This window comes from Lygodium microphyllum, chromosome 10 (assembly GCF_053477565.2).
Source record: "Lygodium microphyllum isolate KBCC chromosome 10, Lygodium_microphyllum_v1.1.10, whole genome shotgun sequence".
Taxonomy (NCBI): Eukaryota; Viridiplantae; Streptophyta; class Polypodiopsida; order Schizaeales; family Lygodiaceae; genus Lygodium; species Lygodium microphyllum.
The window spans coordinates 8,448,536-8,457,931 of NC_141144.1; positions in this window are offsets into that span (position 1 = coordinate 8,448,536).

Here is a 9,396-nt window from a genome sequence, read left to right on the forward strand (position 1 = left end):
AAAGCCCTTCCTCCCCTCTTCTCCCTCTCTCATTGTAGGGCTTAGGCTCTCTCTCTCTCTCTCTCTCTCTCTCTCTCTCTCTCTCTCTCTCTCTCTCTCTCTCTCTCTCTCTCTCTCTCTCTCTCTCATTTTTTAAATAAAAAACCCCTCCCCTTTTGAATTGAATTCCTCCCCCCTCTCTCTCATGTGTAGGGCCTAGATTTTCACACACACACACACACACACACACACTCTCTCTCTCTCTCTCTTCTCTCTCAATTATATCAAACTTCTTTTTAAATCAGAAGTTCCTCTCTCTCAGTTAAATTAAAGTTTATAATTTTAAAAAATTAATTTAAAGTTTTTTTGTCATAGTTTTTTACACACTTTGAGAGGGAGAAAGTAGAAGAAGAAGGAGAATGATTAAAAAAATAAGAAGAAAGAGAAAAAGATAAAGAGAGGGGGAAAAGGAAATAGTCTTTTTTAAATTAAACCTTTTTTTATAATAAGAAAGAAGAGGAGAGAGAGGGGGAACAGAGAGAAAGATAATTATAGAGAGAGGAAATATAAAATTTAAGAGAGTTAAAGAAAAAAGGAAAAGTGAGGAGAAAGAGGGGAGAAGAAAAGGGAAGAAAGACAAAGAGAAGAAAAGGAGAGAGAAAATAAGAAGAAAGAATTTGAACACACACAGAGAATTATAGAGAGAGAAAATATAAAATTTAAAAGAAAGAGAAAAGAAAAGAATTTAAAGAGAATGGAGAGAGAGAATAAGGAAAAAAGATGAGAGAGAGAGAAGGAAAAGAGAGGAGAGAGGGGGAGAGAAGAAAAGCACAGAGAGAGAGAGAGAAGAAAAAGCACAGAGAGAGAGAGAGAGAAGAAAAAGAAGAAGAAAAAAGAGAAAAAGAGAGAGAGAGATGGGAAAAAGAGAAAAGAGAAAAGTCTTGTAAATTTAAATATTTTTTTTGAGAGAGAAGAGAGAGAGAGAGAGAGAGGATAAAATTAAAAAGAGAGAGAGGAAGAGAAGAAAAAACGAAAATTAGGAGAAAGGAAGAAGAAGAAAAGGGGAGAGAGGAGAAAAAGAGAGAGAATTATATATAGGAAAAAGATAAATTTATATTAAGAGAGACTAAGTGGGGAAGAAAGTAAAAGGGGAGAGAGAGAGAGAGAGAGAGAGATTAAAAAGAGAATGAAGAGAGAGGGAAGAAGAATTAAAAAAAAAGAAAAAAAGAGGAGAGGGATAGAGAAGGAAAAGAGAGAGAGAGAGAGAGAGAGAGAGAGAGAGAGAGAGAGAGAGATTAAAAAGAGAATGAAGAGAGAGGGAAGAAGAATTTAAAAAAAAGAAAAAAAGAGGAGAGGGATAGAGAAGGAAGAGAGAGAGAGAGAGAGAGAGAGAGAGGAAAAGCAGAGAGAGACATAATGAGAGAGAGAGAGAGAGAGAGAGAGAGAGAAGAAAAGCAGAGAGAGACAAAATGAGAGAGAGAGAGAGAGAGAGAGAGAGAGAGAACCAAGAGGAGAAAAAATAAACTAAAATAAAAGGCATTGTCATGAAGAGGACATGAGAGAGAGAGAGAGAGTGCAGAAGAGAGAGAAAGACTGCATGAAGAGAGAGAAAGAGAGTGACAAGGAGAGAGAAAGAAGCCATGAAAGCTTGGAGAGAGAGGTGAAGATGAAAGGAGACTTGTATTATAATCTGATGGTCCAAAAATCAAGTCCCTAACACCTTATATACTAGCCAGTGTAACTAGTATTTTCCCATTATTAAATCTCCCTCCCTTACATTATATCCCCACTCGAAGTTTTTTGCCCTAAAAAATAATTTGGGCACTTATAATAACTGGGCAGGAGTAGATCAGAGTACTACTCTGATGCATTATTACAAGGGTATACTAATGAATGAAGAGGTATTATTGCATATGATGGGCATTCGGATATGTACGATACATGGACCTTATTGGGAAATTATAAAAAATGAAAATTGACCCAAATATCTTGAGTAAATGCGAGTTGTAGGTAGTGGACACCAAGCTGTTTACTACAAGGCCCTGTTATAGTAAATATGTCATGACTTTTTGTAGGAGACTCTGATCAAGGCATGCTAGACATCAAAATGGAGCTCTTGGTAAGTGCTTTCAGCCTATGCAGGTTAGGTTTGGCTGTTCAAAGTTCAGAGTAAAATCAGGTATAAAACAATGAGTTGTCTACAATCTTTTCTTCACTAAAATATGGCCATAGATAACCAAGCTTTAGCCAAAAGATTCTACCAAAAATATGGATGCTGGTCTAAATGAGATCCCAAACAATCCATTAACCTCCTGGATCAAAAGGTATTCTGTCATAATGATTGTCCAAGAGAAGAGAATGCCCATCAACCACATACTCCAATCCACCCGGATCAAATGGATACAATGAAGTTTCCCCATAATCAAGTCCATAATCACATCCATAATCTCCCAGATCATAGGGAAGCACAATGCCATCTTCATATTCATGTATGCCCAAATCATGTATTATATCATCATCGGACATATGCTAGTCATCACAACCATGATCAAGTACTCATTATCAAATGCGTTCAATGGTTGTTGTAAACCTTAATTAAGTGTAAACTGATGCTCAAGAATATCATCATGAGGTTTCTCCAAGAGTCTTAAACCTTCATCATAACCATCTACATCTGTGAGTGCCTCATGTGATTCATAAGCTAAGATGTCATCAGCTTGTACATCTTGCTCTTCACTGTTCCCTTCTTGTACATCTTCATGGTCTTCTTGCTCATCTTCTTGTTGATCATGTTGCTCATTATCCCAGTCTTGTTGTTCAACTCGCTCATTGCACTTTGAAAAGAACTCATCATTACATTTGGGTAATCATGAGGTATGAACTGATTGGGATATAGGATACCATGGTGGTTATGAACTTGTTGTTGATCAAAGCTAGAAGAGTACTAAAAATCATGACCATTATTGTCACGTCCATAAGAACTGGCCTGCTCAATTAAGAAAGGTTTACATGTATAATCATGACTATGCTGCCGAAAAGGTGGATGCTCATAAGCATAAGCATGTTGCCCATAATAGCCATTCTATTGCCACGGTTCAATGGAGTGATACTCTGCATTATGACGTGGTACATCATATCTATAAGCATTAATATGCTGTCTAGATGTACTTACATATTTCTCATGTTCATTTGCATGTTGCTGCTGTGATATTCATAAGATGCATGCAGGTCATAGTATGTACCATAAGCATATACATGTTGGACATAAGCATAAGCATCGGGTGCATAATGCCCATGAGAATACTCATCATGACCATAATACTCATCATCATGCTGTTGACAATACTTAGGGTGATGAGAATCCATACTTGATTCAAGTCTTGCTCCTTTTTCTCTGTCTATCTTCATAAGAGCAATATACCGATCAATTAAAGCTCCAAGTTTATCAATATTAGCCTATGTTTGAAGCCAACCTTGTTCATTAGAGTTGGAGCTATTGATCTCAGTTGCCATAATTTGTACAGTATGTTTCCTAGCCACCAAGATACTTCAAATTGACAAAACCCAAATACCAATGCTGTGAAGAAAGAAGCTATGACTCTGCCACTTCGAGTGAATGGAGCAAATTCAAGTGTATCCCTATCTGATGCAAATCCTCAGCATCATTGTAGCCTCTTCATTCCAAATAATTGTGGCTCAGAAGAAAGTATATACACTGGAGCAAATGCTATCCCAAATGGTTTTCATCAGTCACACCAAGACCTTGTCAACTCATGTAGATAGGCTTTGTAAATGATATGCCATGCTCACTCATGTTAGCATGTAATAGACGACACATACACAATTGGCATTCCTACAAATGGCTCAATTCTGAATGTTGAACCAGGTTCTGTTCCTTGTGATATGATGATAAGCCACAATAGAAACTCAGAGTTCAATCCTTCATAACCTTTAGCAAGTTGTTGGCCATGTAACTATCTAGTTTTCCCACATGCTCCATCATAGCAGTAATGATTTAGAACCTATCAATTTCTTTGAATCCAACATTGAGCTTGCAAATATGAGGGCATCATCATCAAGTGTGAAAGAACTGTTTCTCTGTCTTCTTTAGTTATGCTAAGTTACTTTCTTCTTCAACTATGCTACCACCATGAACATGTGCTCCAAATCTGTAATCTTGCAATGCATGAACCAACCACAACAATTGACCTCTCTCAAGAAAACTAGCAAAAGCCAAGTCTTCAGGTGCAAAGTAACTTTCAACCAATGAAATGGACAATTCGTAATCGGCTACCCCTGAACAATCAAGGTGTGTATTGTTCAAGTAGACCAATGTGTATCAATGCTGCAACTCCACACAAAGCATTGGTTGTTTCACAGCAGACAACTACAAAGGCTTCATATCCATCACAAGCACACGTTACTCCTCCATTTGCTTCACAGACATTTGCAAATAACATTGATCAATGAACAAGCATCAGTCCTTGAATGCAATTAGGGACACCAGAAACTGGCTATGAGTAGTCTATAAGAAATGTATCGGTTTGTTGTGGACCGCTTTCCCTATTGAAAGAGGTTACCAAAGGACATTCTTCTCCAAAAACCGAAAATGGAATTATGTGATTTGGTTCTCAATCCACAAGAAGATGACTTGTGTGAAGTGATCATGCTCATCAAGCACTACATTTGGACTTCACATATGATTTTCACAAACTAGACCTATTTTTGGCATCCATGATGTCTTATGAGCCTAGATTTGCTGAAGAGTTTGATGCAGATAGTGATAGCAAACCAGTTTCTTTCAAACATGCCCAAAAGTTTGTCACTGCAGATGACACTAATGTTGAACCTGCCAGCCCTGATATTGACATAGATCCTTCTGAATATTCCTCACCCTTTTCAGATGGGGAAGATCACGTTTCTTTTTGTGTTAGGGTTGCCACTCTAAAAAGAAGAAGATCAAACTCTAAAACAAATAAGAGTTTCTTGGGAGATGCATGTCTGCACGACCAAGATGTTTTGGATCATTGTCACAAGGAACACAAATCCTGTGTTGATTACTAGGATTCTGTGAGGCTTGCATCTGCTTCTGTCAATAAGAAAAGCTTTCAAACCATTGCTAGGTACCAAAAACTGCAAGCTTCTTCCTAATGAATCCACTTTTTTCCAAGCATCATTGGAAGCATTGGTATCTCCCTTGGTGATCTCCTTAATGCTTTTCAAATCTGGGAAACTGTCCAGCCATGCCCTTAGCTGAGGTAAAAGTCAAAATTTGCATGTTTGAAGCCCTTGTTACAATAGCTACAACAACAACAAAAGACTTCATCATAACCAGACATCCTCCCCACAGATTGCATCCATTCAAAAGTTTCTAGTTGTGATCCTTCCAAAGCCTAAAACCTCTAATCACTACTTGAAAGCCTCACTTGTGGCATGAGACCACTAGATAGATGAGCCTTGCTTCTAGATTGATTAGAGCTTCCTGGATGATTAACTATCCAATCATTTGCAACTGCAAAAACTGCTACACTGTCTTCTATGTGTTCCAAGTTGGCTTTGTCTTCTATGTGTTCCAAGTTGGCTTTGAGAGCATTCTCACATTTGGTCTAAAAATTTCATCAAAGAAGAACAAAGTGCCAAGCCCTGAGCTTCTAGCAAGGAGCAGTATGCTAAAGCAATTTGCATACACTCTGCTGCTGCACGAAGCCACCAGATGCTGTAGCAGACAATAAGGCATGCCTCTTAACTAGTGAAGCAAAGTTTGTCATTCCATTTGAAGCCCAAAGAGCAAGTTCTGATGCATATGCTGCTTGATCTCCAAAAACTGACTGGAAATCCTACTACTCCATTAAGTGCATGAAGACCCAAAATGAAACTTAAACTCGGTGTAGCTCTTCAAGCCTTTAAGAAGAAAGAATAAGTTTGGCATCAAGTCATGCAAACTCCTTTGCTAGAGCCTCTCCAATGGCTTGACTAGATCCAGTAATTCAGACTGCCTTCTGTTCAATAGCACTGCATCGTGCAAGGCCTCGCCTGAACAAAGTGAGATCACCATCTGCCGTTGCAAACTTGTAGATGAGCCAAGCTACAATTTTGCGCCTTGCACAGCTCTGAATCTAGGTACTAAACAGTACTTTGCACAAATTGCCTTCATCGAGTAGACTGCCTGCCACTATTTATCATGCATTTCACTCCTGCTACCCCTCTATACCACATAAGGTGTTAGGTGCAGCTTTGCATTTCTATGCATTGAAATGGATACTGCATGTAAGAAATGATCAAAGGATTACAGAAGTTCATGAAACGACAGTAGCCAAAGATTGTCACTTATTAGAAAAGATAGCAACCTTGCTTCCTCCAGATAAAGGCTGTGTATCTGGCAGCTTTCTACTTAAGCTATTGAAAGCAACAGTTCTCTTAGGTGCCTCCATTTCTATCAGGAAGGAGCTTACAAGGCATGCTAAATTGCAGCTAGAGGAAGCATCTATCAATGATCTTCTCGTTCCATCTATTCCTTGACCTTGTAATACTTACTATGATATGGATTTGGTGCAGTCAATAATGGAGCATTCCATGATGCCTGGACCAGAGCCCTCTTGTAAGCCCTACTCATGTGCAATGTCCTCCCAAAAACGGCGAACAAGGTCAGCCGAGCATGTTCATTTCATTGACAACCGTAGATCATCCTTGGCAACACACAATGCAAAACTGTGAGTTACGAAGCTTACTGATGGTTACCTTGCAGAGGTAGTTTGAGATCCTCATCTTGATATCTCAAAGTTCATGGCTCTAGCGAAATCAATTCCTTAACTATACAAGACCATAGATGTGCTTTTGAAGGAGCATCCAGAGATTTCAAAAAGTGAGAGGAAAATAATATGTCGTATTCTTAACTGCAAGAAGTCGTCAATGGAGGCTTGCATGGAGGCTGCTCAAAACGAACAACTTCCATTGAGGATTGAAGAAGAGCTGTGATGATTGCTCTTCTGAGTCTTCTGGGAGATGAGATAGCTTCCTGCGGGCACAACAACAATAGCAAAAGAAGCACAAAGAGGGAGAGAGACCTTTCTGGTGGCAGCTCCTTGTGTTCTCCTTCCTCTTCTTCTGCTAATGAGAAAGATGAAGGATGATCCTTCTTGTCAAATGGAGGTTTGTCTGTTTGCAGATGGTGGCACATGGAGAGAATGGGCTGATCTCCTCCATGAAAACTTGAGAGAAATGCTAAAAGAAAGAGACAGAAATACTGTTCCTGAAAAGTACCAGAACTTTCCCCTCTTCTACTCCATTTACCACTATCTCTTAAGAGAATACCTTCAAAATTGGCCAAAAATGACCCACGAGTTGCTAACTTCAGCCTTCCTACCACCAAACTTGCTCCCAAACTCCATTAATGCATAAGACCTATAGTCCTTGTGGTCCAAAAATCCTTGATAACTCCACTACTACTCCATGTCATGTCTGTACCTGTGTACTTATGGCTCTTAAATCTATGTGACTAAAAAAAGATAACTAAATGGAATGTTGGCCAACTAGATCAAGAACCTATAGGCTCTGATACCACTTGTCATGAAGAGGACAGGAGAGAGAGAAGAAGAGAGAGTGTGTGCATCAGAGAGAGAAATACTACAGGAAAGAGAAAGAGAGTGACGAGGAGAGAGAAATACTAGAAAAGGAGAGAGAAAGATAGAAAGAGAGAGGAAGAAGCCATGAAAGCTTGGAGAGAGAGGTGAAGATGAAAGGAGACTTGTATTATAATCTGATGGTCCAAAAATCAAGTCCCTAATACCTTATATACCAGCCAGTGTAGCTAGTATTTCCCCATTATTAAATCCCCCTCTTACAGGCAAAGAGAAAGAGAATTAGACATAGGGAATTGGAGGGGAGAGAGAGAGAGAGAGAGGGTGAAAAAAAAGAAACAGATAGGGAAACAAGGAAAGAGAAAAATGAGAAATAGATTGTTGAGCGAAGTTGTCGTGTTTGCTACTTTGGGGCTTAGCGTTTCGTGTGAGTAGTTCTTTATAGAGGTATGGCTTGTTTAACTAAGATGTGTTTGTCATGTTAGGTCAAGTTGACGACCTAGGTGTGGTGCCTCTCTTGAACAACCAATATCTTTGGAGTGTGAGAAGGATCATCCCAAAAGAGCTTGGGCAATGGTGAATCTCGTTAGATTCTAGGCTCGCTTTTGCTAGATCAATTCTTCAGAGCCCAGGCCTCAAGCAACAGCCTCCAAGGCCAAGCGAGGAGGGAGAGGGGCTGCAGTCTTCCCCAGGCCACAAGTGGCAGTCTCTAGGGCCAAGCGAGGAGAGAGAGGTAGTCTTCAGATCGTAGGCGGCAACCTCTAGGGCCGAGCGAGGAGAGAGAGGGGCCGCAATCTTCCCTAGGCCACAGGGCAATCTCCACAGGACTGAGTGAGGAGAGAGAGGTAGTCTTTAGACCACAGGTGACAACCTCTAGGTCGAGCGAGGAGAGAGAGGGGTTGCAGTCTTCCCTAGGCCATAAGAGGTAGCCTTCAGGGTTGAGCAAGGAGAGAGAGGGGCAGCAGTCTTTAGAGGCCTACAGCGAGAGAGAGCGGGGCCACAGTCTTGAGAGGCTAGAGCCGTTAAAAGAGAGAGAGAGAGAGAGAGAGAGAGAGAGAGAGAGAGAGAGAGAGAGAGAGAGAGAGAGTGTGTGTGTGTGTGTGTGTGAGTCGACTATCAAGAGTGACGAGCCCTCAAACCACTTAGGGTTTTTGGGTGGGTGATGAGCTTAGAACTTTAGAAGTTTGCCCCAGTTGGGACTCGAGTTACTTAGCCTTTAGGATTTGAATTTTGGGTCCTGGGAATTTAAAGATTTTTGGAAGGTGGGTGTCAACAATCAGGACTCGGATTTATTATTTTGGAAGGTGCGTGTGTATCATGTCATGACTCGCTAACTACCAATAATTTTTTGCATATTAAATGAATATCAATAAAGATTTTCAATGTTTTAGTCTTCAAAAGTAAAAGTAAAATTTAAAATTATTATTAGATTTTAACATTTTATTTGAAGGGTTTCTTCAGAATGCACCCTTCTTTTGAAAATTGCAATTTTTTTGAACATTTCTATCTGAAGGTTGATTCTATTTTTTAACTTTCTTTTGAAAATTCATAAAAGTTTAACACTTCAATTGTTGAAGGTCATTCTTATGAAAAATATTTTTTTTGAATATCACATAAGTTATTAACTTTCTATAGAAGGGTCAAAACCATTTTGAAGGGTGTTGCAACCTTCAAATTTGAGGGCTGCTAGGCATACGTGCTCTTTCGTATGATTTTTGGTTGAAAAGGTGACTATCGAACCTGGTCGAAAACAAGGGCATATGCAAGGCTAGATTGTGCCCAACCCTGCTTGGCTAGTGAAGTAAGCTACGGGCACATGACAAGAAAACGTTTGGCAAGC